The sequence below is a fragment of the Canis aureus genome, chromosome 5, assembly GCF_053574225.1.
Source record: "Canis aureus isolate CA01 chromosome 5, VMU_Caureus_v.1.0, whole genome shotgun sequence".
In the NCBI taxonomy this organism is placed as follows: domain Eukaryota; kingdom Metazoa; phylum Chordata; class Mammalia; order Carnivora; family Canidae; genus Canis; species Canis aureus.
This window is the reverse complement of record NC_135615.1, coordinates 68,526,766-68,554,720: the sequence shown is the minus strand read 5'-3', so window position 1 is coordinate 68,554,720 and position 27,955 is coordinate 68,526,766. Positions and strand designations below refer to the sequence as shown.

General features: G+C 36.5%; 1 protein-coding gene and 1 long non-coding RNA gene across 51 annotated transcripts in view; one reads left to right on the top strand and one right to left on the bottom strand.

Annotated features, from left to right (window-relative positions):
- ITFG1 (integrin alpha FG-GAP repeat containing 1) overlaps positions 1–27,955 on the bottom strand; it is a 291,906-nt gene that overhangs the window by 12,214 nt on the left and 251,737 nt on the right. The window lies entirely within an intron of this gene.
- Positions 1–27,955, top strand: part of LOC144314452 (uncharacterized) — a 97,981-nt gene that overhangs the window by 48,099 nt on the left and 21,927 nt on the right. For 16 of the 48 annotated variants that reach the window (XR_013380355.1, XR_013380360.1, XR_013380353.1 and 13 more), the window contains 2 exons: positions 5,835–5,993; positions 8,678–8,755. The exons of 1 other annotated variant lie outside the window; for it this stretch is intronic. This is a non-coding gene — a long non-coding RNA (uncharacterized LOC144314452). 31 more of the 48 variants (XR_013380340.1, XR_013380368.1, XR_013380338.1 and 28 more) reach the window with 15 other exon arrangements.

The following is a 27,955-nucleotide window of genomic DNA, read 5'->3' as shown; positions in this document are numbered from 1 at the left end:
GGACTCCAGGATCACGCCCTGGGCTGAAGGTGGTGCTAAACTGCTGAGCCACCAAGGTTGCCCCTCAGCTGTTAATCTTATTGAGGCTTCTTGTATGTATTAAGTAGCAGCTCTCTTTGTTTTTTGACAGTTTGACTATGTGTGGATCTCTCTGAATTTATTCTCCTTGGAATTTGCTGAGGTTCTTAGATGTGCTGATTAATGTTCTTCATCAAATTTCTCCCATTATTGCTTCATATATTTATTTTGCCCCCTTTCCTTTTTTTCCTTCTAAGAATTCCCTTCTACATATGTTAGTGTGCTTGATGGAAGATACATAGGTCTCTGAGGTTTTATGTTTTTAAAAAATATTTATTTTTTATTTTACAAAGAGAGAGAGAGAGAAAGGGGAGAGGCTCAACCTCACAACCCTGAAATCATGACCTGAGCTGAAACCAAGAGTTGGACACTTAACTGACTGAACCAACCAGGCACCTCTCTCAGGTTTTTCCTGTAACACAGGTTGTATACTTTCTCTATACAAAGATTTGTATTCAAGTTTGTTTATTCTTTTGTCAACTCAAATCTGTTGTTGAGCCTCTACTGAATTTTTCATTTCAGTTACTATATTTTCCACCTCCAGAATTTCTATTTGATTTTTAAAAATGATCTTTATCTCTTTATTTCCATTTTCTATTTAATAAGACATAGTTGTCATACTTAACCCTTATTCTTCTATCCTGGCTTCTTTTAGTTCTTTGAACATATTTATAATAGCTGATTTATAGTTTCTGTCAACTAAGTCCAGTATCTTTGGGCACATTTTATGTTGTTTGCTTTTATTTTTTTAAAATGTATTTGTGGCACACATTCCTGTTTCTTTGCATATCTTATAATTTGTTGTTGCAAGTGGACTTCTTAGATACTATAACAACTATAGTATCAACCATCTCCCTTCAGGGCTTTGTCGGTTTTTCTTAGTTGTTGGTGGTGCTCATTTGTTTAATGACTTTCCTGGATGAATTCTATAGATTCTGCATTCCCCGCCACAAAGTTATTTATTTTCTTATTTTTAAAGTGTTTGTCTTAAGCCTGGCTTTCTAGGGGGCATACTTGAGTCATTATAACCAATGACTGGTACACAGGATTTCCTTAAAAATCTTGTCTATATGTGTTCCACACTTTGGGGGAAGTATGTGTGGAAGCATGCCTTCAAACTTCAGGCATTTACAGGACAGCTTTAGCTTTCATTTCTTGCTTGAGCAGGGCCTCAAGGTAGTATACTCAAGCTGACTTTTTTTTTTTTTTTTTAAGATTTAAAAAATTTATTTATGAGAGACACAGAGAGAGAGGCAGAGACACAGGCAGAGGGAGAAGCAGGCAGGGAGCCCGACATGGGACTTGATCCCAGGTCTCCAGGATCACACCCCAGGCTGAAGGCGGCGCTAAACCACTGAGCCAGGGCTGTCCTCAAGCTGACTTTTGAATGAAGGAGTTTCCTTTCTAGGCATCTTCACAGCCTTCTAGATCCCCATGAATATACTGCAAAGTTGTCTATGGTCACCTAGTTCCTCAGGGCTTCCTTTTATACTTTGGCCAGGCTCTTGTTTCACTATCCCTGAAATCATAGGCTTAGGTTGCTTACATTTTGCCGACAGAGGATTGTTGTTTTGGTAATGCCCTGGGGGATAGGGCTTTTTTTTTTTTTTTTTTAATTTTATTTTTTTACTGTTGGGCTGAACTCCAACTCAGATCAAATAGCCCCAACATCCTGAGAATGGGGATTTTTCCAGGGGGTTGCTAGTTTAGATAAAATTTTGACACTGCTATGGGGATGGGAATTTTAATTCAGTCAGTCCTGTCTACTGTGAGCTACTGGCTTTTCACAGCGCTGCACTGCCACACCACTCAGTACTTGAGAAGGGAGCTTGGGTGGTAATAGCCCCAAATTAAAGCGCTATAGACCCTGCTACCTTACTGAGGGTTAGTAGTTCCTCTTGGATAGACAAATAGTCCATTCTTTGGCTTTAGTTAATTTCTAGAGTTCTGAAATGGTTGATATTAGTTGTTTGGCCAGTATTTTTTTTTCCTTTTTGGGGAGAGTAGGTTCACGTAGTCCTCACACTGGCATTCTAAAAGTCAATCTCTCCCTATGTGTGTATTTGTTAGGTATTTGCTACATAATTAAACTGAATGTTTAAAGGATAAGACTAATTAATATCTAAATATTTTAATATTCATTGGTACTCTGCTAACATCACCAGAGATATGAAATCATTTGAAAGTATACATGGTTTTTTAATATAGTTCTTATGTTAGAAATAGGTGTATATAATGGAAAGAAACAGCGAACTTAGGGGTAGGTATTTAAACAATGTAGTAAAACTATAAAGCAATACAGTGAATTGCAAATTAGTAGAATTAGTCTGCCTTATGGAGTTATGCTGATTGAATGATAATGCTTAAACTTGAGTATCTTGTCCCGCACAGTAAATAATAAGTGTTAGCTGTATTTGTTATCATAAAATTTATTAATACATAGTGAAGTAAAAATAAAATATATACTGATTACATTACACTACCAGCAAAGACTGACTTGAGACATTAAACTAGACATACAAAAAAAAAAAATAAACTAGACATACAAATTATTTTCCTATGATTACCTTACTGTAAAGAACCAAAATAAGAATATTTATCAGTAATACTGTATTAAGACCATACAATATAAATTTCAAATTAAAATAGTATGTTGAATAAGAAAACTTAAAAACTATTAAAAATAAGGAAAATAAAATTATCCAAAATCTCAAAATGAAGACACAAGTATTATATTTTAGCATACTTTTAATCATGTAACTTTCCCTAGGCATGTGCAGGCACAAACACATTAGCATAGTTTAGTTTTATTGCTTCTCAATTAGTATTATGAGTATTTCTCATGTTATTAAATTCTTTAAAAACAGGTAGGCAGAGAGAAAGATTATTGCAACACTGAAACCCCATTAAGAGAAAACCAAAATAACAGTTAAAAGACATTTATGATTACATATGCCTTTAAAATTATTTTTCTTTTTTTTAAATTATTTTTCTAAAATCTACACAGACATTATCAAAACAATTTTATTGCCTACATTAATCCTCTTATATCATCATCAAAAAAATCTATTGTTGGAGGTGATGGATTTCTTCCTATTTTTCACTATTATATTAAACTGATAAGAACAGATACTATACTTAGCCGAAAGGCCAAGAAGTGATTAATCTTTCACCATTTTAAATAATGCTTTGGTGAACATCTCTGCCCATCAGTATTTGTCTGTATCCAGATTAGTTTTTTACATCCTAGATATGGAATACTAGGTTATGAAGTAGAACATTCGCTGGATAAAAAAAAAAAGTCTCTTAAACAAATTGTGCTGGAACACCTGGATAATGATATAGAAAAGAAAACCTGATTTCTAAAAAGAGGTTGTACTACTTTACATTTCTACTAGTTTTCAATGAAAGCACCTATTACATTCCATTTCCTTATTTTTTTTAGGTGTGAAATTCACATAATGTACAGTTAACTATTTTAAAGTATAAAAATTAGGTGGCCTTTAAGTGTATTCAGAATGTTGTGCAACCACTAGCTCTCTCTAGTTTCCAAATATTTCATCACCCCATAAATATACCCATTAAGTAATTATTCCCCCTTCCCTTCTCCCCGGTAACCTCTAACTTGCTCTTAGTTTCTATGAATTTATCTATTCTACCTTTATTCTACATGTAAAAGGAATCATACAAACATGTGGCCACTTGTGTCTGGATTCTTTCACTTAGTATAACATTTTCAAGGTCTATATAAATTATTGCAGTTATCGTAAGTACTTCACTCCTTTAATGGCTGAATAATATTCAAAGTATGTATATACTTTGATTTGTTTAGCCATTCATTCATTTATAGACATTGGGGCTGATTCCACCTTTTGGTTTTTATGAGTAATGTTGCTATGAACATAGATGTACAGATATCACTTTAAGACTCTGCTTTCAATTCTTTTGGGTTATATACACAGAAATAGAACTCATCTCAGTTATGCAACTCAATCTTTCTACTTGCTTGGGCCAGTAACCTTGTAGTTATAGTACTTTCCCCTCCTCATGCCCTATACACAGTCTGCCAAGAGATGAAAGATATGTCCACAATCCAAACACATTTCTACCTTCACTGCTATCATCTTGATCCAAGCCACCATTATCTCTAGCTGAATTATTTTAATGGGTTTCCCTGCTTCAACTGTTGTTCTTCCTATTGTCTGTTGCTTCACTAGGAATAAAAATTTGTCCTACTTAGTTTATATTCCTCAACCCTCATTTAACTCAGTTTCATTTTTAACTCCTTAATTTCCCTTTTGTCTTCTCTAAGACACTGGCTCTTCACTCTTTCTTGAAAATTACACAAATTCTGATACCTTCCAGCCTTGGCAGTGGCTTTCTCCTTTGCCAAGAATATTCTTCAAAAGATAACCATGTGTCCAATTCTCTTACTTCCTTCAAATCTTTATTCAAATGACACTTTCTCAGGAAGACCTGCTTTGAACACTCTACAGAAAATTGATGACTATCCACCTGCCCCACAGTTCTTAGCACTTGCTGACAACAAAATAATATTAAATAATTATGTTTATTGCCTCTTTCCCCCCTACTAGAACGTTATCTCTATGAGGGCTAAGATTTAGGTTAGTTTTATTTACTTCTATATTATAAGAGCCTAGAACAGGCCTGGCATATATTAGGCACTCAGTACATATTTGCTAAACAAATGCATGAATAAAGAAATTTTACCTTCCAAATGAATCAAACCTGAGTCTTGTAACATATTACCAACTTAAAAATACTGTAGCAATTTATACTACATAGATGGCAATATAGAAAGATAGTCTACCTACAATATAGAAAGATAGTCTACCTAAAGATAAATACATAAAAGGCATTTGTGATACCCCAATTACCAGATTCAAATGCCTGTATGTTCTTTTATGACTATCATAATCTGATTTTCCAATATAGTTCAAATACACATTTATGTAATTAAAAAAATAACATTTTTAAAAGTTGATTCATTCTTATTCTCCAGGAGAATGTTACACTGATATATAATTCTAACTACTTAAAGCCATTGTAAAATAGGTTATGCTGTAATTTAAAAGTCTAAGTTAATTAAGAAGGCAGGACAGGAGATAAATCCCACTTAAATAATTCCCGTGCCCTCTATTTTGAGGTAAGATATGGAAGTCAACTTTATTAAGAATACTGGATATGGGGATCCCTGGGTGGCGCAGCGGTTTAGCGCCTGCCTTTGGCCCAGGGCGTGATCCTGGAGACCCGGGATCGAATCCCACATCGGGCTCCTGGTGCATGGAGCCTGCTTCTCCTTCTGCCTATGTCTCTGCCTCTCTCTCTCTCTCTGTGACTATCATAAATAAATAAAAATTAAAAAAAAAGAATACTGGATATGAATTTTATCATAACTGTAGCTCTGATATCTATTTGTCAAAAATAAAACTTAAATAATGTATATATGCTGATGTAAGAGGAGGAAGAGTGGAAAGGAAAAATCACTAATTAAAGGGAAAACACTGAAATTTTATCTTCCTTGGTACGTGGATATGTGTGTGCGTGTGTGTTATTTTGAGTCAAAAGGACATTGAAATTTATCTCCCTGCAAGGGTTTAAGCGACTGGGAATTTGCATCTAACAATAATGTCTGTAAGTCCTCTGGCACTGCCCTGGCTTGAGGAAAAATAGCATCTCTATAAAAATGAGATAAAAGAACACATTCAAACAACCAATATTTTATGCAACTTTAGAGAAAAACATGCCTCTTCTTGGGAGAGAAGACTGTTCTGAGAAGTATTCATTATTCCAAAATGGACAACTCTGAAACAAGAGTACATTGACATCAATTAAAGTGGAGATGAAGAACAGCAAGAGAGGACAAAGTATAAAAATTAAAGAAAATACTCTCTGTAAGCAATATGAATTAACAGCTATTAATTGTGTATGATGTGCCAAAAACTACGGCAAGTGCTTCTTGTGTCTTAGTTCAGTTGTTAATAATAATTACATGTGTCTAGGTACTATTACTATCTCCACTTGATTATGCGGAAAGTAAGAGGTTAAGCAATTTGACAAAAAACCTACAGCTAATAAATATTGGAGCTGGGGCTTTAATTTGGCAGCCTAATTCCAAATCCGACACCCTTCATCATCACCTGTGATCTTACTCTGAATTGAAAAAGAAGTGTGATGTTTGTCTTACCGTTCTATAAAAAGGACTTCTAATGACATTGAATAACCCCATTCAATGGCATTTTATCTTCTACTGTTTGGATCTGTATAGTATTTGTGGTGTCCGAGGATATGATCTGGGAATAACATTTTATATGCAGCCATTCCAGTTAACATGGCTTTTCTTAATTTTTGTAAATCCAGGCTGTGGCTCCTGGGCTTTGTGATATCCTCTTCTATACCTAAAGCCTAGGCTATTTAAGCAGTTCTGGGAGATGAGACTGGTATACGTTGTTGATCTTCTACAACAGGCACCAACTTGCTGAGGAAGAGTTTAATCCAATTATATCCACACAGGATTTGATTATGAAAAAGACTGTGTACTCTGGATATGGACTAGTCTTTGATCTACACTAGAATAGGGTCAGGTTCTCTGGCTCATTCAAGATAGTTAAAAGAGCAGGGTGAAAATTTTGGGACTATTTTCACTGCCCATAGGGGGATTTTTTTAAAAAAATATTTTATTTACTTATTCATGAGAGACACACACACACAGAGGCAGAGGCACAGGCAGAGGGAGAAGCAGGCTCCATGCAGGAAGCCTGATGTGGGACTTGATCTGGCACTCTGGGATCATGCCTTGAGCCAAAGGCAGACACTCAACTGCTAAGCCACCCAGGCATCCCACTACTGGTGTATTTTAATTGCTTACAGAGCAGGTTTTTGATACAGCTAATAAAATCTTTGTAGCTGTAACAATTATCATGTCCCTTGTACCTAAATGCCAACCTGAGGTAAAATAATTTGTGGTATTTCATCTAATAAGTTTCATTGTAAATATTTACCAAATCAGATTTCCTAGCCAGAAAATCTAGCAGTTAAACTGGATTTTCTGGTGTATTCTGATAATATAATCCTTTCTCTCATATTTTAAAATGATTTTTAAAAAGCGTTCCAAGTTTCAAACAGCTTACATGCAAAGTTTATAGAAAATGAGTATGACAGATGCTTCATATACCTATTTTAATTATGTGGAAATCAATAAAAAAAATCTAAGGTGGCATTGGTGGCTTCTTATCAAAATATTTGATCTAAGACCCCAATGTCCTGAATATTCTGGATAATATAGAATATCAAAGCTATTTTAGTAGGATGATTTCTGGTAATATATAACCACTTTTTTTTTTTTTTTTTTTTTTTTTATATATAACCACTTTTTAAAGAAATTATCAACTAAGAATAATAGCCAAAGACAGCAAGTGATAAAATGGATTAACACACTGATGATTTTTTAATTACTTCTTTGAATCTTTTATTCTTTTTTTAAAAGTTCCAGTATAATTATTTTAGTTTCAGGTTTACAATATAATGATCCAGCACTTCCATATAACATCCTGTGCATCATGATAACTGTACTTTTAGTCCTCATCACCTATTTTTTTTTTTTAAATTAGTCTTTTTTTTTTTAATTTTTTTATTTATTTATGATAGTCACAGAGAGAGAGAGAGGCAGAGACACAGGCAGAGGGAGAAGCAGGCCCCATGCACCGGGAGCCCGACATGGGATTCGATCCTGGGTCTCCAGGATCACGCCCTGGGCCATAGGCAGGCGCCAAACCGCTGCGCCACCCAGGGATCCCCTCATCACCTATTTGACTAATCTCCCTACCCACTGCCCTATGGATATGTCCTCTATAATTAAGAGTCAAAACAGTGATGATTTTTAACATTTAAATTTGTTGGTGAAGGGTTTAGCCAGCTACCGGGGGTGGGGAAGAAAGCTAATTCCTAAATATAGAATACAGTTAGTTACAAAAAGGTTACTTGTCAACAGGCTACATTCACCTGTATTTCTTTATACCATATTGTAATCTGACACCATAATTCAATGTGGTAAAAGAAGAAGACATAATAGATTTGGAAGGTGAGAAGAAATTTTGGAAAGAATTTTGACTGAGAATAATAAAAGTATTGATACTTCATTTTAAAATTTGGATACAGGGCAGCCCCTGTGGCCCAGCAGTTTAGCGCCGCCTTCGGCCTGGGGTGTGCTCCTGGAGACCTGGGATTGAGTCCCACGTCGGGCTCCCTGCATGAAGCCTGCTTCTCCCTCTGCCTGCATCTCTGCCTCTCTCTCTGTGTCTCTCAAGAATAAATAACTAAAATTAAAATAAAATAAAATTTGGATACAGCTTAGCCTATTCAAAAAATTTACTAAATTGGAGCTTCCTCTTATTTTGTTTTAAATTTCACTTGATTTTAATGAAATGAAGGAGTTGTTCTTTTCTTGATGGCAAAATCTACTGGCTTATATGAGTAAAGCACATTATTTTACTTGGACTTTGGGAAAATCTAGTTTCCAGTGTAAGTGGATTCTCAATAATCACTAAATATGTGATTAATAAGTTTGTTTGTTCTACAGATGTGAAGCACCTGCTATATATATCAGGCACTGTTGACTGGAGGAGCATCTTAATCAATCTATGATCAAATTACAAATGTAAGACGTGTTAATTTAATGTCACTGTATGAATACTCTTGTTTTTTAATAGTCCTTAGTAATCAGGTCAAGAGCAAGAAATAGCCCATCTTCATAGGAAGGCATAAATCCAAGCAGAGAAAGTTGTTAATAACCTTTTAAGAGTATGTGATGTTACTAGTAGCTCTAGAATGTGGATCCAGAAGAGAGATCCTGCATTATCGTAAGAGAACAGTATATGAAGAATTTGTGAGGTTACATGCTCAAATGCTAAATTCCTGGGTTTCAGAATTTAGAAGTATAGCTATTTATGGAAAATTTCTTAAAACAATTGTTGGCCTCTTTTCCTGGTAGTTGATGAGTGACTTATAGTGGAGAGTGAAGGAATCCACTCAGATTTGACTGTCATTCCTTTACAGTATTTTGAGTCATATCTGAACTTTGCTTGTAGATAACTGACAAGGATAAAGTGATAAAATATGTGGGAGAACCTCCTACAATTAGATTGAAAATAGCTCCATGAAAGGAGGGCTTAGGTGCTTCCAGTCCAGTGATATATTCCTTTTTATGACCTATTTCTAGGGTATAGCACAGTGGCTGATACCTAATGGGCACTTGGTAAATATTTGATGTATTAACCACAAGATTGGTAGTAAGTAACAAAGTCTAATTTGTGTAATTGTTTAACTTTAGTTTTTCCTGAGGTCTTATATATAATATGCCATATCAATAATTACTGTGGAAGACAACTGTTTTATGCCATATCAATAATTACCGTTGAAGACATCCATTTTAATAATAACTTGACATCAACTTAGACTGGAACTTGAACAAATGTATTTCCTAACACAGGAGACTTTTGATGTGGTATTATGGAAAGCACACAGGATACGAACACCAAAGACGGTATTTTAACACTGCTTTGTTTGATTTTTAGAAAGTCCCTTGTCTTCCCTAAGCCTTAATTTGTCTATTTATTCACTTAAACATATATTTAATGTGTATTATATATGCCTTTTACACAGAGATGAAAAAGAGACAAACTGACTTGGAAATGCTTAAAGAAATAACAGAAAAATAGAACATGAAAGTTTCCTCATCCTTAAAAATAGAACTACAATACTAGTTATTGCATGGATTTTGTAAGGCAATCCCACACTGGTATTTAATTTTCAATGGTATATAGAAGTGCTTTTTTTTTTTTTTAAAGATTTTATTTATTTATTCATGAGAGAGAGAGAAAGAGAGAGAGGCAGAGTCACAGCCAGAGGGAGAAGCAGGCTGCAGGGAGCCTGATGTGGACCTTGATCCTGGGACTCTGGAATCTGGCCCGGGGCTGAAGGCGGCGCTAAAAAGCTGAGCCACTGGGGCTGCCCTATAGAAGTGCTTTGAAAACTGCAAAGCATTAGACAAATGTTAGTTAGTTTGATTATTATATAATCATTCTTCATATTTTTTTTAGGTTGAATTTCAACTTCATATTCTTGAAAAATAGTGTTAACACCAATTTTTCATGGAAATTTTTCTTTCTCTTTTGTAATAAATCAGGAAGCTTGGAACTCTGTTCAACTTCATCTGTCACCCTGCTTCCCATTTATAAATTTGGAACATAGTTTTAAATTTCATTTTTGTTGATATAATTCACATGCCACCATGTCTACCATTTGAAGGTATAGCATTTGGTGGTTCTCAGTATAATCATAAGGTTGTGTAACTGTCACCTCTAATTCTAGAACATTTTCACCAAGCCAACAAAGGAACCTGTAACTATTAGCAGTCATTTCCTATTTCTTCCTTCTGCCAGTCTCTGGTAACCCTCAGTCCCTTTCTATCTCTAATATTTGCCTACTCTAGACATTTTATATAAGTGGAATTGTATAATATGCAGTGTTTTGTGATTGACTTCTTTCACTTAGAATGTTTTACAAGGTTCATCCATGTTATAGTATGTTTTATGCTTTTATGGCTGGATAATGTTCCACTATATTGATATGCCACATTTTGTTTATCCATTTATGGATAAACATGGGCAGTTAGTTCATTTATACTTTTTAGCTATGATGAATAATGCTGCTATATATAAGTTTTTGTGTGACATATTTTCAATTCTCTTGGGAATATTATCCCTAGGAGTGGAACTAATAGTTCAAATGGTAACTCTATATTTAACTGTTTTTGGAACTGAGTAGTTTGATTTTGATAACTGGTTTTTCTTTATCAAAGATTTTATTTATTTTGAGAGAGAGAGTGAGAGAGCAAGAGAACACATGTGGTGGGAGGGGCAGAGGGAGGAGGGAGAGAATCTCATGCAGACTCCATTGTGAACATGGAGCCCAAAAGGGAGCTCAATCTCACGACCATGAGATCATGCATGACTTGAGCTGAAATCAACAGTCAGATGCTTAACCGACTGAGCCACCCAGGTGCCCTTGATAATTGTTTTTCTACAGCTTAATGGTCAAAGCATCTAATGAAGGCATGATAAAAACCACCGCCAATGCATGTAAAAAATAACGCGAAGGGAAACAATAAAATAAATCCACAACTTTCATAAAGCCAAATTGTACTGGGCATTCATTACTGACTGTGAATGTCTGTCTAATTTAATGGTCAATGCTCCTTTACAGAGTTGCATTAGGGAGGTAAACTTTTCTGAGGTTGTGTATAATTATGTTTCAGCTGTCATTCTCTGGATTAGCAAGATAAACTCTGGTTTCCAAAGTGGACACTGTGATATAAATGAGCTAAATGGGAAAGCATGGCTTATGCTTTAGTGCACTTTATTTTTCATGTTGGAGACCTCTGAGAGGCAAACCATTTAGCGATGGCATTTCAGTCAAAACTGTGCTTTTTTTATAGCGACAAAAAGCACACGGGAGTAAGACTGCTTAGTTCTAAAATAGAGATAAAAGATACATAGCTTCTTAATAAACCAAAGGTGAGAAGTTGTTTTTAGTCCCACATTGCAAGTAAGGTTTTTCACTAAAACATGTGATTTAAAAATGTTCATTAGACTAGGTAGCTATTATATGTTAGTCAACTGGAGAGACTTAGAGACATTACTTGGCTCTGATACACATACACACAAAAATACCTTACATTTTTTCCTTTACCAAAGTCATTTCTTTTCACATGCACCTTCTTCCTGGAGAACATGATTAAAATTGTGACTGTCAAGAAACATATTCTCTTAAACTCTTCTAAGTTTTCACCTTCTGCTTCTGTATATTTCTTTCCCTTTCCTGTCGACTAAACTCTGCACTTCCCAAACACACCTTTTTATTAAAGTTGACAGATCCATCTCTATAAATGTTCACATATGGCTCTTTAGGAAAGCAGAATACACTTCTTTTTGCAATTATTTATTGTTCTGTAATGAACCAACCCGAAGTTTAGTGGCTTATAGCTATAACCATTTTCTCATGACTGTGTAGGTTGGCTGGGCAGTTTCTGCTGGTTTTAACTGGGCTCACTCTTGTGGCTGCAATTCAGCTGGAAGGTCAGCTGGGATGGCTGAATAGGCCTCTCTTCTTTTAGACTTTCATTCTCAAGGAGACTGGACTGGGTTTCTTTACATGCAGTCTCAGGACAGCATCCCAAGAGGGCAAGCATCAAGTATAAGATCTCAAGGTTCTAGTTGTGTCATGTTTGCTGATGTCCCCTTGGTTAAGCACAGTCAATAGGGGAAGGGGTATATTATGAGTTATTGGGGGCCATTGGTGTAGCAGATTACACCTCAATGGTCATTAAGCTAAACTCTATTTTTTCTTTTTCTCTTTGATTTTTAGTTTGGGAAGTTTCTTTTTAAAGATTTATTTATTTATTCATGATAATATATATATATATATATATATATATATATATATATATATATATATCTAGAGAGAGAGAGAGACAGAGAGAGAGACAGAGACACAGGAGGAGGGAGAAGCAGGCTCCATGCAGGGAGCCCGATGCGGGACTCGATCCTGGGACTCCAGGATCACGCCCTGGGCCAAAGGCAGGCGCCAAACCACTTCCCAGTTTGGGAAGTTTCTATTGACATCTTCAAACTTACTGATTCTTTCCTTAGCCATGTCCAAGCTGTTGATGAGCCCATCAAAGGCATTCTTCATTCCTATTATGGTGCTTTTGGTTTCTAGCATTTCCTTTTTTCTGTTTGAGCCCTCAGAATATTAATCATAGTTATTTTAAATTCCCAGTCTTACAATTTCAAATTCTCTGTCATAACGGATTCTGATGCTTGCTTTGTCTATTCATATTGCCTTTTTGCATGCCTTGTAATTTTTTGTTGAAAGCTGGTATGGTATGAGGCTTTAGGTTTACCTGACTGGGAATTAGGCTGCATTTATTGATTGCTGTAGCTGTGAGTGTCAGAGGCTAAAATTTCCTCTAGTGTCCTTGTTTTTGTCTCTTTTGTTATCTCCTTAGAGATTCCTTTTTAAAAGGGCTTAGTCCTTGCTCACCTGTAATCTCCTGTTATGCAGGAGACTGATTAATATAGTGTTAAGTTGTTGGTAGAAGGGTTAAGTATTCTATAGTTCTACAATTAGGTGTCATTTTTTAGTGAGTCTATGACCCTGGGCTGTGACCTTTACATGTGCTTCTCAGGTCCTTTCTCCTCAATCCTCATCCATTCCTGATGGTGAGACAGGAAGACTAGAGGGGACTAGAGTTGGATATTTCACTTCCCTCAAATCAGTTAAGCTCTAAAACCGAAGTTGGTTAGGCTGTTGTAAAATAATTTCCCTTGAGATCAGGCCTTTGTTAAAGTGAACAGTAGCTCTGGGAGTCTTTTAAAATGTTCAGTTTTCCCTTCCTCCAACAGAAGCACAACAGGATTTTTTTCAGATCTCGACTCTGAGAACCTAATGTGGCTCCTACATGTGAAACTCATAAAACTGCAGGGTCCCCTAAGTCTGGGCCTCCAGGAGGTTTTAAATCTCTTAAACTAGTCTCAAACTCAGTCTCCAGCAATTAGTCAGTTACCCTTTAAGTGTTCTTGCTGGCCCCACTGTGATTTCTGCTCTGTTACACTGTGATTCTATGTATTTGCCTCTTTTTCAGTTTTGGGGGTAGTGGTTTGCCTTGTGTACTCAATTCTCTAATGGGTCTAAGAGGAGTTGTCCACCTTTTTGGGGGGTGAGGATAGGAGTATGAATTCTAAGCCAAGCTCTTTACCTGTTGAACTGGAAACAAAGTCCTAAAGACTGAACTTGGTAAAAGGAGATTTTTCATTCATTTTATTTTAAAATTCATTTCAAGAACTGGGCAACCAGGCCTATTTTAAGATTGTTTATTGATTAAAAAACAACATAAAATCTTGAAATAAATTAAGTAGAACTGATATTCCCAATTATTACTTATTGTGACTGTGCATAATTAAGTAACATGGGGCAGCCCCGGTGGCACAGCGGTTTAGCGCTGCCTGCAGCCCGGGGTGTGATCCTGGAGACCCGAGATCGAGTCCCATATCCGGCTTCCTGCATGGAGCCTGCTTCTCCCTCTGCCTGTGTCTCTGCCTCTCTCCTCGCTCTCTCTGAATGAATTAATAAATAAATCTTTAAAAAAAAAATAATTAAGTAACATGTATCATAATGGTTAGTAAACTCTCTAAATTAAACTTAGAGCTAACAAATATTTTGTGTAAAGAACAGTAACTGTTCTAAATTCCAGGCCACTTACCAAGTTATGCAAAGATACTAGAGCAACTAAATGAAATCAACTGGAACATTTATCCAGAATACTAGAGATATTCCTCAATGTACTTAAGAAAGTAAAAAGAAAATATTCATAGGTATTCCAACTTTTGTGTGTATATAGATTTCAAAAACCAGAACAAGACTTTATTGATTGTCAAATTATTTCCTTTTTGTGTTGCTCCTAATAAAGTCACATTTCTCATATTTTGATTTTTTTTAAAAAAGATTTTATTTATTCAGGAGAGACACAGAGATACAGGCAGAGCGAGAAGCAGGCTCCCTGCAGGGCGCCTGATGTGGCACTTGATCCCAGGACCCCAGGATCATGCCCTGAGCCAAAGGCAGATGCTCAACCACTGAGCTACCCAAGCGTCCCTCTCATAGTTTGATTTTGATAATGCAGCCTATACCTTTTTTCTTGTTCATTTTTTTCTGATACATACTGTACCAGTTCTTCAAATGAAGACTTCCTTCACAAAGTGTTACCTGTCAATCACTCCACAACAGTCTCCTTTCTTTCAACTGTTATAGCATTTACTGTTGCCACTCATTTGACACTTACTTATTGCTTTGTAATTATTATTTATGAAGATATTTAAAATATATATATTTAACTTTATATTTCATATAAAGTTCCTCATGGCAGCAACTGCATCTTAATATTTTTACACATTTATAGCACCTGGCAAACTGTCCTGCTCAATTATCCAGACAAATAAGGCCAAGGGCATCAAATTTCTAGTAAGTCATAAGTAACGATATGAATCCTAGTCTTTCTTAGGACTTTACTCTAGATACCTAAATCTCATAGAAGAAGTCATCACCTTCCAGAAAGGTATTAGTTTTCTGATAAATCCTTCATTGGTGGCTTGTTATGTTAGAGCAGCATAATCAACAATAGCCAAATTACAGAAAGACCCCAATGTCCATTGACTGATGAGTGGATAAAGAAGATGTGGTATGTTACTCAGTCATTAAAAAAGGATGAAATCTCTTGCAATTTGCAATGACAGGGATGGAGCTAAGAGAATATTATGCTAAGCAAAATATGTCAGAGAAAGGCAAACACCATATGATTTAATTCATATGTGGAATTTAAGAAACCGAATGAATGATCATAGGGTAAACAAAGAGAGGAAAACCAGGAAAATGACTCTTGACTATAGAGAACAAATTGATGGGTTAGCAGAGGGAAGGTGGATGGGGGGGATAGGTAGAATGGGTGATGGGGATTAAGTAGGGCACTTGTGATGAGTACTGAGTGCTCTGTATGTAACTGCTGAACCACTAAATTGTACACCTGAAACTAATATTACACTGTAGGTTAACTGCAATTTAGATAAAAACTAAAAAAAATCATGTTTTTTTTCTTGTTATCTCTCTAGATAAACTGTAGATTTTTTGAGGATAATGAATATGTTATTTTTTTTAAAGATTTTATTTCTTTAAAGTAATCTCTACACCCCACATGGGGCTTGAACTTAGAATCCTGAGATCAAGAGTCACATGCTTTATGTACTGAGCCAGCCAGGCACTCCTATTTCATACTTCTTAACGTACCTAGGATTATACTTTTACTTAGGTGTTCAATAAGCATTTTTTGAATAATAATAAAATAAATCTTCACAGAGCAAACTATCATTGTGTAGTTTACTATCTAAATGTACAGTCCCAACTCTGAGACAACTCTCATGTTAGAAATCATTGTCAGCTCTTGAACTTTTTACTTGTTAATTTTCAGTTACTCTCTTAGCAGTTTCTATTCTCTTGCTTTTTCCCTTTTTTTCTTGCTCATACTTATTTTACAGATTTGTCCTTCTGCATGTCCTTCTGATTTACTGTTCCTTACCTTTTATTAACTTCATGACTCAAACATAATTTTGGGGGGAGGGTGTTACAAAGTCACTCATCTTTTTAATTTTTTATTTTTTTAAAGATTTTATTTATTTATTCATGAGAAACAGAGAGAGGCAGAGGCACAGGCAGAGGGAGAAGCAGGCTCCATGCAGGGAGCCTGATGTGGGATTTGATCCCGGGTCTCCAGGATCACGCCCTGGGCTGAAGGCAGCGCTAAACCGCTGAGCCACCCAGGCTGCCCTGTCACTCATCTTTAAAGAAACAGTATATTTAAATTTTATAGCCTACTGTTGTTTCACTGAAAGATTATCACACAAAGTTAGTGATAAGGAGGGGCTCCTGATTGCCATTTCCAGGAAAGGGCCAATTTGAATAAACAACAGAGTATTCCCAATTCCTCCCACCCATTTCTTATGGTATTGCTGTCATTGGTATTGGTTATCTATATGCTATAACCACCCAGTACATTGTTACTATTATTACTTTAAAAAGTTAATTTTTTAGATCAGCTGAGAAAAATAGGTCTTATTTTATCTTCATTTATTGCTCCTCTGATATTATTCCTTTCTTAGGCAGATATGGCTTTATGACCTATCATATTCCTTTTCCTTGAAGAATTTTTTTTTAACATATCTTGTGGGAGAGATCAGCTGCTGGTTATGAATTCCCTCAGTTTTTGTTTGTCTGATAAAGTGTTTATTTCTTCTTCATATTTAAAGGATAATTTTGCTGGATATAGAATTCTAGGTTGGTAGTTTTTTCTTTCAACATTTCAACACTTTAAATATTTTGCTCTCTTCTTGCTTGTATTGCTTTCTGAAAAGAAGTTGGCTGTAATTCTTATCTTTTTTTTTTTTTTTTTTTAAATTTTTATTTATTTATGATAGTCACAGAGAGAGAGAGAGAGGCAGAGACACAGGCAGAGGGAGAAGCAGGCTCCATGCACCGGGAGCCTGACGTGGGATTCGATCCTGGGTCTCCAGGATCGCGCCCTGGGCCAAAGGCAGGCGCCAAACCGCTGCGCCACCCAGGGATCCCTGTAATTCTTATCTTTATTCTGCTATAGGGAAGGTAAAGTATTTTTTCCCTCTGGCTTATTTCAAGATCTTCTCTTTGTCTTTTGGATTTCTGCAGTTTGATTATGATATGCCTAGGTGTAGATTTCATATTTATCCTGCATTGTGTTCTCTGAGCTTCCTGGATCTGTGGTTTGGTGTGTCATTAAACTTGGAAATTCCTGGCCATTATTATTTCATTATTTCTTCAGTTCTGTTCTTCTGATATTCCAACTGTACACATATTTCACACTCTGAAATTGTCCTACAGTTCTGGGATGCTTTGTTGTGTTTTTCTTCTCTATTCTTATTTCGTCTTTGCATTTCAATTTGGGGAATTACTACTGACATGTCCTTTAGGCTGAGTCTTTCCTTGTCCATGTCCATTCTCATCAAAATCTGTCACGTTTCTGGGCCTGGTTCTGATGTTTGCTTTGTCTACTTAGACTGTATTTTCTTGCCAAGTAATTTTTCACTGGGTGCCAGATATGATATACTTGATATGGGATGTTATAGACCTGAGATTTTTAGTGTAATACAGGAAGGTTGGAGGGACCGGTGTCAAGTAAATGCCATTCCCTCATAAGGTCTTTTTCCTTGAAGAGTAGGAAAAAGACTTTTCCTCAGAGAGTAGGAAAAAGAACATTCTCTTTTGTTACAGAGAATGTTCTTGGCCTGAGGGGTCATTTCTGGCTCTTCATCATGAGAACCTAGTGAAATTCCTGAAAACCCAGGAAGATGTGGGGCCAGTTTTAGTAAGTACTTAAAATTATTTTCTCTGATTTTACTACAGTATATTTGCTCCATTGATTTTCTACTTTGAGGTAGGGAAAGTCAAGATGTAATAAACTCTGTAGTATAATTTTTTATTGAAAAGCTTTGAGATTATATTTTGGAAGGTAGTAGAATCAGAATGTTGTTACTGATTTAACTTTAAGAAAACAAAATATTGGTTCTGTCATATGAATCAAGTCTTATAAAGAAAATAGCAAAGTTTTTCAGTCATTAACCATAAAACTGTCTCATGTTTTCTATACGTTTACTTGAAATAGTTACAGGATGAGTAACTTTGAGCTAAAATACTTGTTTTTCAAATTTATCAGTGTATTAGAATGCCACATTGAATTACCTAAAAGTTTTACATTTACCATACAAAAAAATTTAAGTGGTATTTCAACCTCAGAGGGGCCATGCTAATTATTCACTTGCATATTTCTACACAATAGAGATTACATATTAGAAACAAGTAATCTAGGATGGTTTTTCTCTAGGAAAATGCCTTAAACATCATTCTTGTATCTACAAGAATGATGATAATTGTTAGTAACAATGTAAATTTATTTCCTATGTTGTCTTCTTAAATGTCATTACACTTGATATAAAAACTCCCAATTGTGGGGATATGAAGAAGCTGAACGAGTTATTATAGATCATTTTTTTTAAAAAAATTTATGATAGTCACACAGAGAGAGAGAGAGAGGTAGAGACACAGGCAGAGGGAGAAGCAGGCTCCATGCACCGGGAGCCCGACGTGGGATTCGATCCCGGGTCTCCAGGATCGCGCCCTGGGCCAAAGGCAGGCGCCAAACCACTGCGCCACCCAGGGATCCCTTTGGGAATATTCTTAATTGTAAATCTCTTATTAATAGTTCTCGGAATGTAGTACTTGGATACTGGGTCACCCACTGGGGACCTGTCAGACATATGAATTCTCTGGTTCTATAACAGTTCTACTGAATTGAAACTTCAGTGGTGGAGCTTAGCAATTTGTGATTTATTTTTTTATTTAGTTATTTATTTTTTAGAGAATGTGAGCATGTGCACAAGTGGAGGGGGAAAAGGAGAATCTTAAGCAGGCACCATGCTGTGTGTGGAGCCTAATGTGGGGCTCAATTTCAGGACCTTGAGAACATGACCTGAGCCAAAATCAAGAGTTGGATGCTTAACATACTGAGCAATCCAGGTGCCCCTTAATTAGTTTTCTAGATAACTTGATGTATGAGAACCATTGCTCTAATCAAAACCAAATACATATAAAAGTGCAATATATACATTAAAAATAAAATATCTATTGAATATGTGACTAGTTTATTAAATTCTTTGCTCATATCCCCCTATAATATGCTTTAAAAGCCCTATGAGATAGTAGTAATGGACACTGAGATTTTTAAGAGAAGCAAAGTTTGGAAACCACTGCAATAGGGAGACTATTTTTTCTATTTTTAATGACATCTGTACAAGATACTGGATAGTGGGACTCCAAGACTTATTTTCAAAATAAATATATCATCTTTCCTAAAATTAATAAAATTTTATGAGAATAGAACTCACACTTCAGAATAAATTTCCATTTGCATACTACTTCAATCTAGGAATATTCTTACTGAATTTATCTTTGTATCAAATCCTTAGTCTCACAGTTTATTGATAGTAAAACAACATGAATACAGAGCCAAACCCACCATGGTGGAATAAGCTGAGGACCTGTGAAATACTCTATCAGTCAAGCTATAAATCAGAAAAAAAAAAAAAAAAAAAATCCTCTGCATTTATTTCACAGGGGTGCTCAATATATTTTTAAAGTAATCTACACCCAAAGTGGGGCTTAGATCCACAACCCTAAGATCAAGAGTTGCATGCTCTACCACATGAGCCAGCCAGGTGCCTCAAGGGTGCTCAATATATTTTAATTCGTCTTATAAGTGATCGTGTTATTATCTTTTCTGACATGATCACTAGCTCTTCTGTTGTTTACTTTTGCATCCTCATCAAGGGGCTTGGCACAATACTTTGAATGCAATTTTAGTAAGTAAAAATATATACAAAACTGAGAAATCGGGATCCCTGGGTGGCGCAGCGGTTTGGCGCCTGCCTTTGGCCCAGGGCGCGATCCTGGAGATCCGGGATCGAATCCCACGTCAGGCTCCCGGTGCATGGAGCCTGCTTCTCCCTCTGCCTGTGTCTCTGCCTCTCTCTCTCACTGTGTGCCTATCATGAAAAAAAAAAAAAAAAAAAAACAACTGAGAAATCAACCCGAAGACTGACAGAACAAACTTCACAACTAAAGGGAGAAAAGAGGCCACAATCAAAGAAGGTAGAAAGTGTGGAGATATTTTTTTTTTTTTTTTTTAGATTTTATTTATTTATTCATGAGATACACACAAAGAGAGGCAGAGACAGGCAGAGAGAGAAGCAGGCTCCATGCAGGGAGCCCAACATGGGACTTGATCTTGGGACTCTAGGATTACACCCTGGGCTGAAGGCAAATGCTTAACCGCTGACCCACCCAGGCATCCCTTCTACCCATTTTTAAATTGGATTATTATTATTATTCTTTGCAAGTTCAGTTGTTTAAGGTTTTTACGTATTTTGGACACTCTCTTTATTGGAGTAGTCATTTGCAAATATCTTCTCCCATTCAGTAGGTTGTCTTTCAGTTTTATTGATTGTTTCCTTTGCTGTGCAGCTTTTTATTTTGATATAGTCCCAACAGTTTATTTTTGTTTTTGTTTCCTTTGCCTCAAGGGAGAGAGCCAGACCAGCTGTCTGCCCCCAGCCCACTGCTGGGGCTGCAGTTGGACTGGTGTGTGTGGTTATCTTTCTTCCCAGGGGTAGGAGTCACTTTAAGATTTATTTATTTATGTTAGAGAGAGAGAGACAGAGAGAGTACATGAGCAGGGGGAGGGACAGAGGAAATGTATCTAAAGCAGATTTTGTAGTAAGTGCATAGGCTCCATGTGGGGCTTAATCCCATAACCCTGAGATCATAACTTGAGCCAAAACCAAGAGTCAAATGTCAACCAACTGAGCCACCCAGGCATCCACTTCCTTTTTAAGATTTACTTAGTTATTTTGGTATGCCTGGGTGGCTCAGCGGTTGAGCGCCTGCCTTTGGCTTGGGGCGTGATCCTGGAGTTCTGGGATCGAGTCCCACACTGAGACCCTCGCATGGAGCCTGCTTCTCCCTCTGCCCATGTCTCTGCCTCTCTGTGTCTCTCATGAATAAATAAATAAAATCTTTTAAAAAATTTACTTATTTATTTTAGAGAGGAATACAAGGCGTAGGAGCCACTTTAGAGTGGTGCTGGCTCCTGTTGTGGCTGCTTGCACACTGCCAGACTTGTGGCATCACTTTGGATGGATTCTGTGCAAGGGTGTATTGGAGGGGGTGGGTCCACAGGAGAACTTTGGGATGGGGCATGCTTTTAACAATCTAAGTGCAGTATGTTGGTACTTCGCTGTTTGCATGGATGTCCATGTATCTAGGCTGGGGAAATGGTGTCCACCAGCTCTTGTCCCTGGAGGAGTCTCCCATCTCCCAATGACCCCTGCCCCTCCAGCTCAAGCTCTGAGATTAGTAAACCTCCCTCCCATTTACCCAAACTTTCTTCTATGATATATGTCCTTGGAGTGTTTGTACTCTCTCTTCAAGGGAGACTCAATTTCCCATCACCCTTCTGGCTCTCCTAGAGCTGAACTGGCTGATTTTTAAATTTCCAGATGTTAAGTCCTGCTGACTATAAGAATTTGTGAAATTATGCCCCTCTGGTTTTCAAAGCCTTATGTTATGGGGATTACTCTTCCCTGTGTGGGTTCACCATGCCTGGGGCGCTCGGTTTGAGGGTCTCTTTCCTTACTATCTCCAACAGACAGTCTGGCAGTTCTGCTCAGCTCCTGATCATATCTCTGTCCTTCCTGCCCTCTTCAATGTGACGACTTCTTTACATTTATCTGTGGAGAGTCTGTTCTGCCTGTCTTAGGTTATCTTTTGGGTTATTTGCTCTGATGTGGGGGTTATCTAGTTGTATCCTTAGGAGGTGTAGAGCCTAGGATCCCCCTTTTCTGCCATTTTCCTCAGAATTCTCCTTCTCTGTGAATGGACATGTGGGTCCTGCTACCTTTTGGCTACTGTGAACATGGATTTAGAAATATATTTTGGTGGGGGATCCCTGGGTGGTGCAGCGGTTTAGCGCTTGCCTTTGGCCCAGAGGCGCGATCCTGGAGTCCCAGGATTGAATCCCACGTTGGGCTCCCAGTGCATGGAGCCTGCTTCTCCCTCTGCCTGTGTCTCTGTCTCTCTCTCTCTCTGTGTGTGACTATCATAAATTAAAAAAAAAAAAAAAAAAAAAAAAAAAAAAAGAAACCACCTGAAGCTGTTGTAGTTTAAAAAAAAAAAAAGAAATATATTTTGGAGACCTTACTTTAAATTCTTTTGGGTATATACTGAGAAGTGAGACTGCTGGATCACATAGTAAATTCTATTTAATTTTATGAGAACTGTCTTCTGCTTCACATAGCGGCTGTACCATTTACATAACTGCCATGTATTAGTCTGCGCAGACTGCTATAACAAAACACCATAGGCTGGGTAGCCCATAAACAACAGGAATTTATTTCTTACCATTCTGGAGGCAAGGAAGCCCCAGATTAAGAAGTTTTTTTTTTTTTATTTTAAATATTGTAAAGAAAGGGTTTTATCACAGTATTTAATGCAGATGTGCAGCAATGTTAATACAAAATTCTTTCTCAAGCCCATTGACAGACCTTAAGCCCATTTTCCCCCTTCAAGTTCAGGAAGACACAAGTAAAACATTTTTGGAGGCACAAAAGACAAGAAGTTTCTTGTGAGGGTTATTAGTAGCCCTGGAATCTGTAGCACCCCTTTGGAGGTTATATGACTAAGGCACCAGGCAAGGAGGAGGGACCACACTTCCACAAAGTTTACTCCATGGAGAAGGTGACCAAGAATTTATCATGCAAATCACGACATGGTTGAGAGTGAGATGTTGTGTTCTGGTGAGATACTGCTTCCTGGTTTAGGCCAGAGCTTTCTTGCTGTGTCCTCACATAGAGGGAAGGGGGGAGGGAACTCTCCAGGGCCTTTTTTATAAAGGGCACAAATCCCATTCATGAAGACTCTGCCCTCATGAGTTAATCATGTTCCAGAGGCTCCACCTTCTAATACGTTGGACATCAGGAATTCAATTTAGGAGTTTGGGGGGAATATAAATGTTCAGCCTATAGTACATCAGTAGTATACAGGGTTCTAATTTCTCTGTATCCTTGAAAACACTTGTTACTTTTTTTTTTTAACTAGTTAGTAGCCATCCCACTAAGTGTGAGTTAGAATCTCATTGTGGTTTTTATTTTTTTTCTGTAGTGATTAGTGATACTGAACATTTTTTCATGTATTTTTAAAAAAATATTTATCTGAGACAGAGTGCGTGTTTGAATCGGGGGGTGGGGAAACAGAGGGAAAGAAAGAGAGAATCTCAAGCAGACTCTGCACTGAGCAGGAAGCCTGATGTGGGGCTCAATCTCATGACCTGAGCTGAAACCAAGAGTTGTATGCTTAACCGACTGAGCTACTCAGGTGCTCCTTTTTCATGTATTATACTAATCATTGGTATATCTTTTTTTGAGAATTATCTATACTAGTTTTAGTCCATTTTTGAATTGTTTTTGTTTCTGTTGTTGAGTACTGCCACATGATTTAAGATTTCTGCCTGGGGCAATACCTGTATCTAAGTGCTTTCCTATTATATTTCATTTAATAGTTGCAACTGCATAACAGCCTTTGAAATAAGTACTCACTCACAGGGTAGAGTGTGAGAAGAATTAATGCTAGAAGAACATTAAAGAATATCAATTAGCTTGTGAAGCAATACCAGACATTACAAAAAAATCATTACAATGTTTGAATCTGTATCCTTTTTTGTTCTTAATATTTCATTCTTGAATCTGAGAACTAAGCCTGAATCTGCCAATGTTATGGAATGATTTTCTTTCTGTTTTCAATTCTAAAAAGTCCTTAAGACCATAAGCGTCTCCTTCCTGAAAGTACTTGAGTGTATTAAATGATACCTTCTGAAGTGAAAAAGATAATTTAACCTTTAATAATGAACACCCATTCCATCTCATCTATTAAATTATTCAGGTGCCACAAAAAGAAATTCTAAACTATTTATTGATTAAAGAATAAGCACTTCCCCTTACCTACTTTATTATAAAGGAATAACAATAGCCACATAAAAACATTTGGCAGGGCATACTATTTGGTTCTTAGTGTTCAGCCCATGAGTGAGTGTTATGTTTCTAAAGTTCGAATATAACTAAACTGTTATTTCTACTTTGTACAATAAAACTGCCCTTACTATGTATTACTGGAAAACTTTTAAAAGTATTTCTGCTTAAATGGAAAAGATTTAAGAATACCAGGATGCTTGGATGGCTCAGCGGTTGCATGTGTGCCTTCGGCCCAGGGCGTGATCCTGGGGTCCCAGGATTGAGTCCCACATTGGGCTCCCTGCATGGAGCCTACTTTTCCTCTGCCTGTGTTTCTGCCTCTCTCTCTCTCTCTCTGTATCTCTCATGAATAAATGAAATCTTAAAAAAAATATTTAAGGATACCAAAAGTAATATAGTCAAAATGATACATTTAATAAAATAATCTGTTCATACATTTTAATTACTTAATTAAAATACTTCAATTTAATTGTAGTCTTAACTGTTCAAAATGTAATTTCTTTGGTCTTAAATGAAGAATGTTAGACTAGAAGTTTTAGGGTATATCTATTATTTTCTTCTGAATATCTCAGGAAAATGGAAATCTATGTTCATTAAATCATGGAAAAAAGAAATGCAAGAGTAGAATACCAGGATCATAATTTTTCCTTGCTTTACTAAGAAATTTCCTCTGCTTTATGTATCATTATATGTACTATTATAATAGTAGAGTGCTTTTTAAATCCTCATGTATTTAAATTTCAAAAACTTTATGCAATATGTACAGCTGACAGGAAATTTTACACCTAATATTATAAATGAGGACATCCATGTACATACAATACTCTGCACAGTGCCTGACCAGAGTAAGTACTGATCACTGTTGGCTATTATTATTACTTAGGAGTACCCTCAAGTCCTAAGGACAAAAAAAGAGAATGACGATGTCCCTCAGGAACAAATACCGTGTGTTAGAACCACTGGGTCAGTAGAATCTTTTCCTATCACTCAACTAGAGAATAAAGAAAGGGGATCAGCAACCTCCCAGAAAGCCAAGGGATGTACCCATTATCCAAATGCTGTTTTTGAAATCACTACCAAAAAAAAAAAAAAAAAAAAAAAAATCATTAAGTACAAAAGTCTTAAACCTAAAGGAATAAAAAAGAAAAATTTTAAAACAACAATTTGTTAAGTTTAGTCATCATTTCACTTTACACAGGTACCATGTTTTAAATAGAAATGAAACAAGAATTGTTAGGAATAATTTCCTCTTTTTAGGATACCCTAAGCTTTTTAAACATAGGGCATTTAAAGATGACATTTAAACATAGGGTAGTACTATTAAGAATGTATAGGTTTTAGGGGTGCCTGGCTGGCTCAGTTGGAATAGCACAAAGGCTCTTGATCTCAGGGTTTTGAGTTTGAGCCTCATGTTGGTGTAGAGATTATATAAATAAACTTAAAAAAAAAAGAATGTGTAGGTTTTGTAGTTAGAGAGTGTTCTTGAGTTTAAGTTCAGGTCTACAGTTAATAGCTGACTGACATAGCTAAATTACTTGAGCTTTCAGAGCCTTAGTATCTTCTGGTGTAGAATAAGAGCTGCCATTCAAGGGTATTGTGAAATTCAATGAGATAACATGCAGTGAGTCTACAAAAGTGCCCAGCACAAAGCAGGGGCTTTATAATAATAAACATCCACAGACTTATTATTTTTAATTCAGTTATTATGAAGTTTATACTACTTTATATTAGATTAAGAAATCTGTTTACAACCAGTTATGAACTGTCACCATGATCTACTTTTGGTTAGGCTTTTTTGTCTTGATTCTTTTTTTTTTTTTTTTTTTAAAGAAATAGAAATCCTTATTACTGGTCTTAGTAATCATTTCAATCAACACTTGGGTGTCCTAGGATGGACAAAGTACATAAAGACAAAAACTAGATAAAGAACCAGTCCTCAATGAGTCTGTTGTTTCAAGGAGATAAAACAAGAGATATAACTATTGCTACAAGGTAGAGTGTGGTAGGTATCATAAGAGAGGTATACAATAAAGTTCTACTGACATTTGGTGGGAAGAAAGTTTATTTCCAGTTTTTGAAGTAGGGTTAGTGAAAGTCTGATGGGACAGTGTCTAAAATATGGAGAAGAGGTGAAGACTGAAAGAGCGAACAAAGGCATTGATATTAGAAGTGGAAAAAGCTATATACTGGACACCAAGCTGAATATGTGTAGGATACATAAAGGGGATAGGGGAAAGAGAAGGCTGGTAGGTAATTTAAGGTTCAGTTATGGAAGTCCTTGATTCTCAGGCAGTAGGAAGGTATTTAGGGATATAAAAAGACTTCTGCTTTAGAAAGATGAATTTCTATAAGATTTCTTAAGAGATTTCAACATTCTATAGAAGTTAATCTCTGATGTTATTGAGAACAAACTGTTCAGATAAGTGTAATCTAAATTTGCAGTGAGTAATGTCAGAGATTATGGAAAGATGAGAAAATACGAATCCATGACTTAGGTCTTTGTGGGAGTAGTATGGGGAGCTATGAGGTATTATGTTAAGCAGGGACAATCTAATTATTGTTCTTTATCACATATTTGTTTTTTTGTAGCCTCTAATTCTCCTATTGTTTTCATGGTCTAGAAAGTCCAGGTTAATAACAGAAAAAGCACACGACAGAATAACAATTTAGAATTTGTGTCAGATGGAGCTAGTGTAAGGAAGCAAATACCTATGAGTAAATTGCTCTATTTGTAATTAAGTCGGATCATTTCGTCTTTAAGTTCCCTTAGTTGATTTTACCTGATACTGTATTTCTAATGAATTTAAGAAATGGTGAAAAATTAAGGAGATGCAGAATCTAGTGTTTTTCAAATGGTACTGTATTATAATTTTAGACTCAACTTATAGTAAATAATGCCTTGCATTGGCAATGTTTTATTTAAGCATGCATAAGAAAATCATGTCAAGAATTTTGTTTCATTGAGTTTAATGTGTACTGTTGCCTATATTATGGGCATTGTGTATATAATATATTTGTGAATTTCAACCTTTATTGCAGTACATAGTAGCTTTCTGTGGTTTATACTATGCACAACTGAGGTGGAGGAAAACATGGGTAATGAAAATGGTCAAGTTCTTAAGTAAGACTGAGGCAATGAGGGGCATCTGGGTGGCTCAGTGGTTGAGTGTCTGGCTTTGGCTTAGGGTGTGATCCCAGGGTCCTGGGATTGAGTCCTCATTGGGCTTCCCACAGGGAGCTCGCTTCTCCCTCTGCCTATGTTTCTGCCTTTCTCTCTCTCTCATGAGTAAATAAAATCTTAAAAAAAAAAAAAAATAGCTGAGGCAATGAGAAAGGAATACATCAATGGTATTACTGAGTAATGAATGAGATTTTTTTTTAAAGATTTATTTATTTATTCATTCAGAGAGAGCGAGAGAGATGCAGAGACACAGGCAGAGGGAGAAGCAGGCTCCATGCAGGAAGCCCGATGTGGGATGCGATCCAGGGTCTCCAGATCACTCCCTGGGCTGCAGGCGGGGAAACCGCTGCGCCACAGGGGCTGTCCATGAATGAGATTTTGATCAAATTCCTTTCCAACA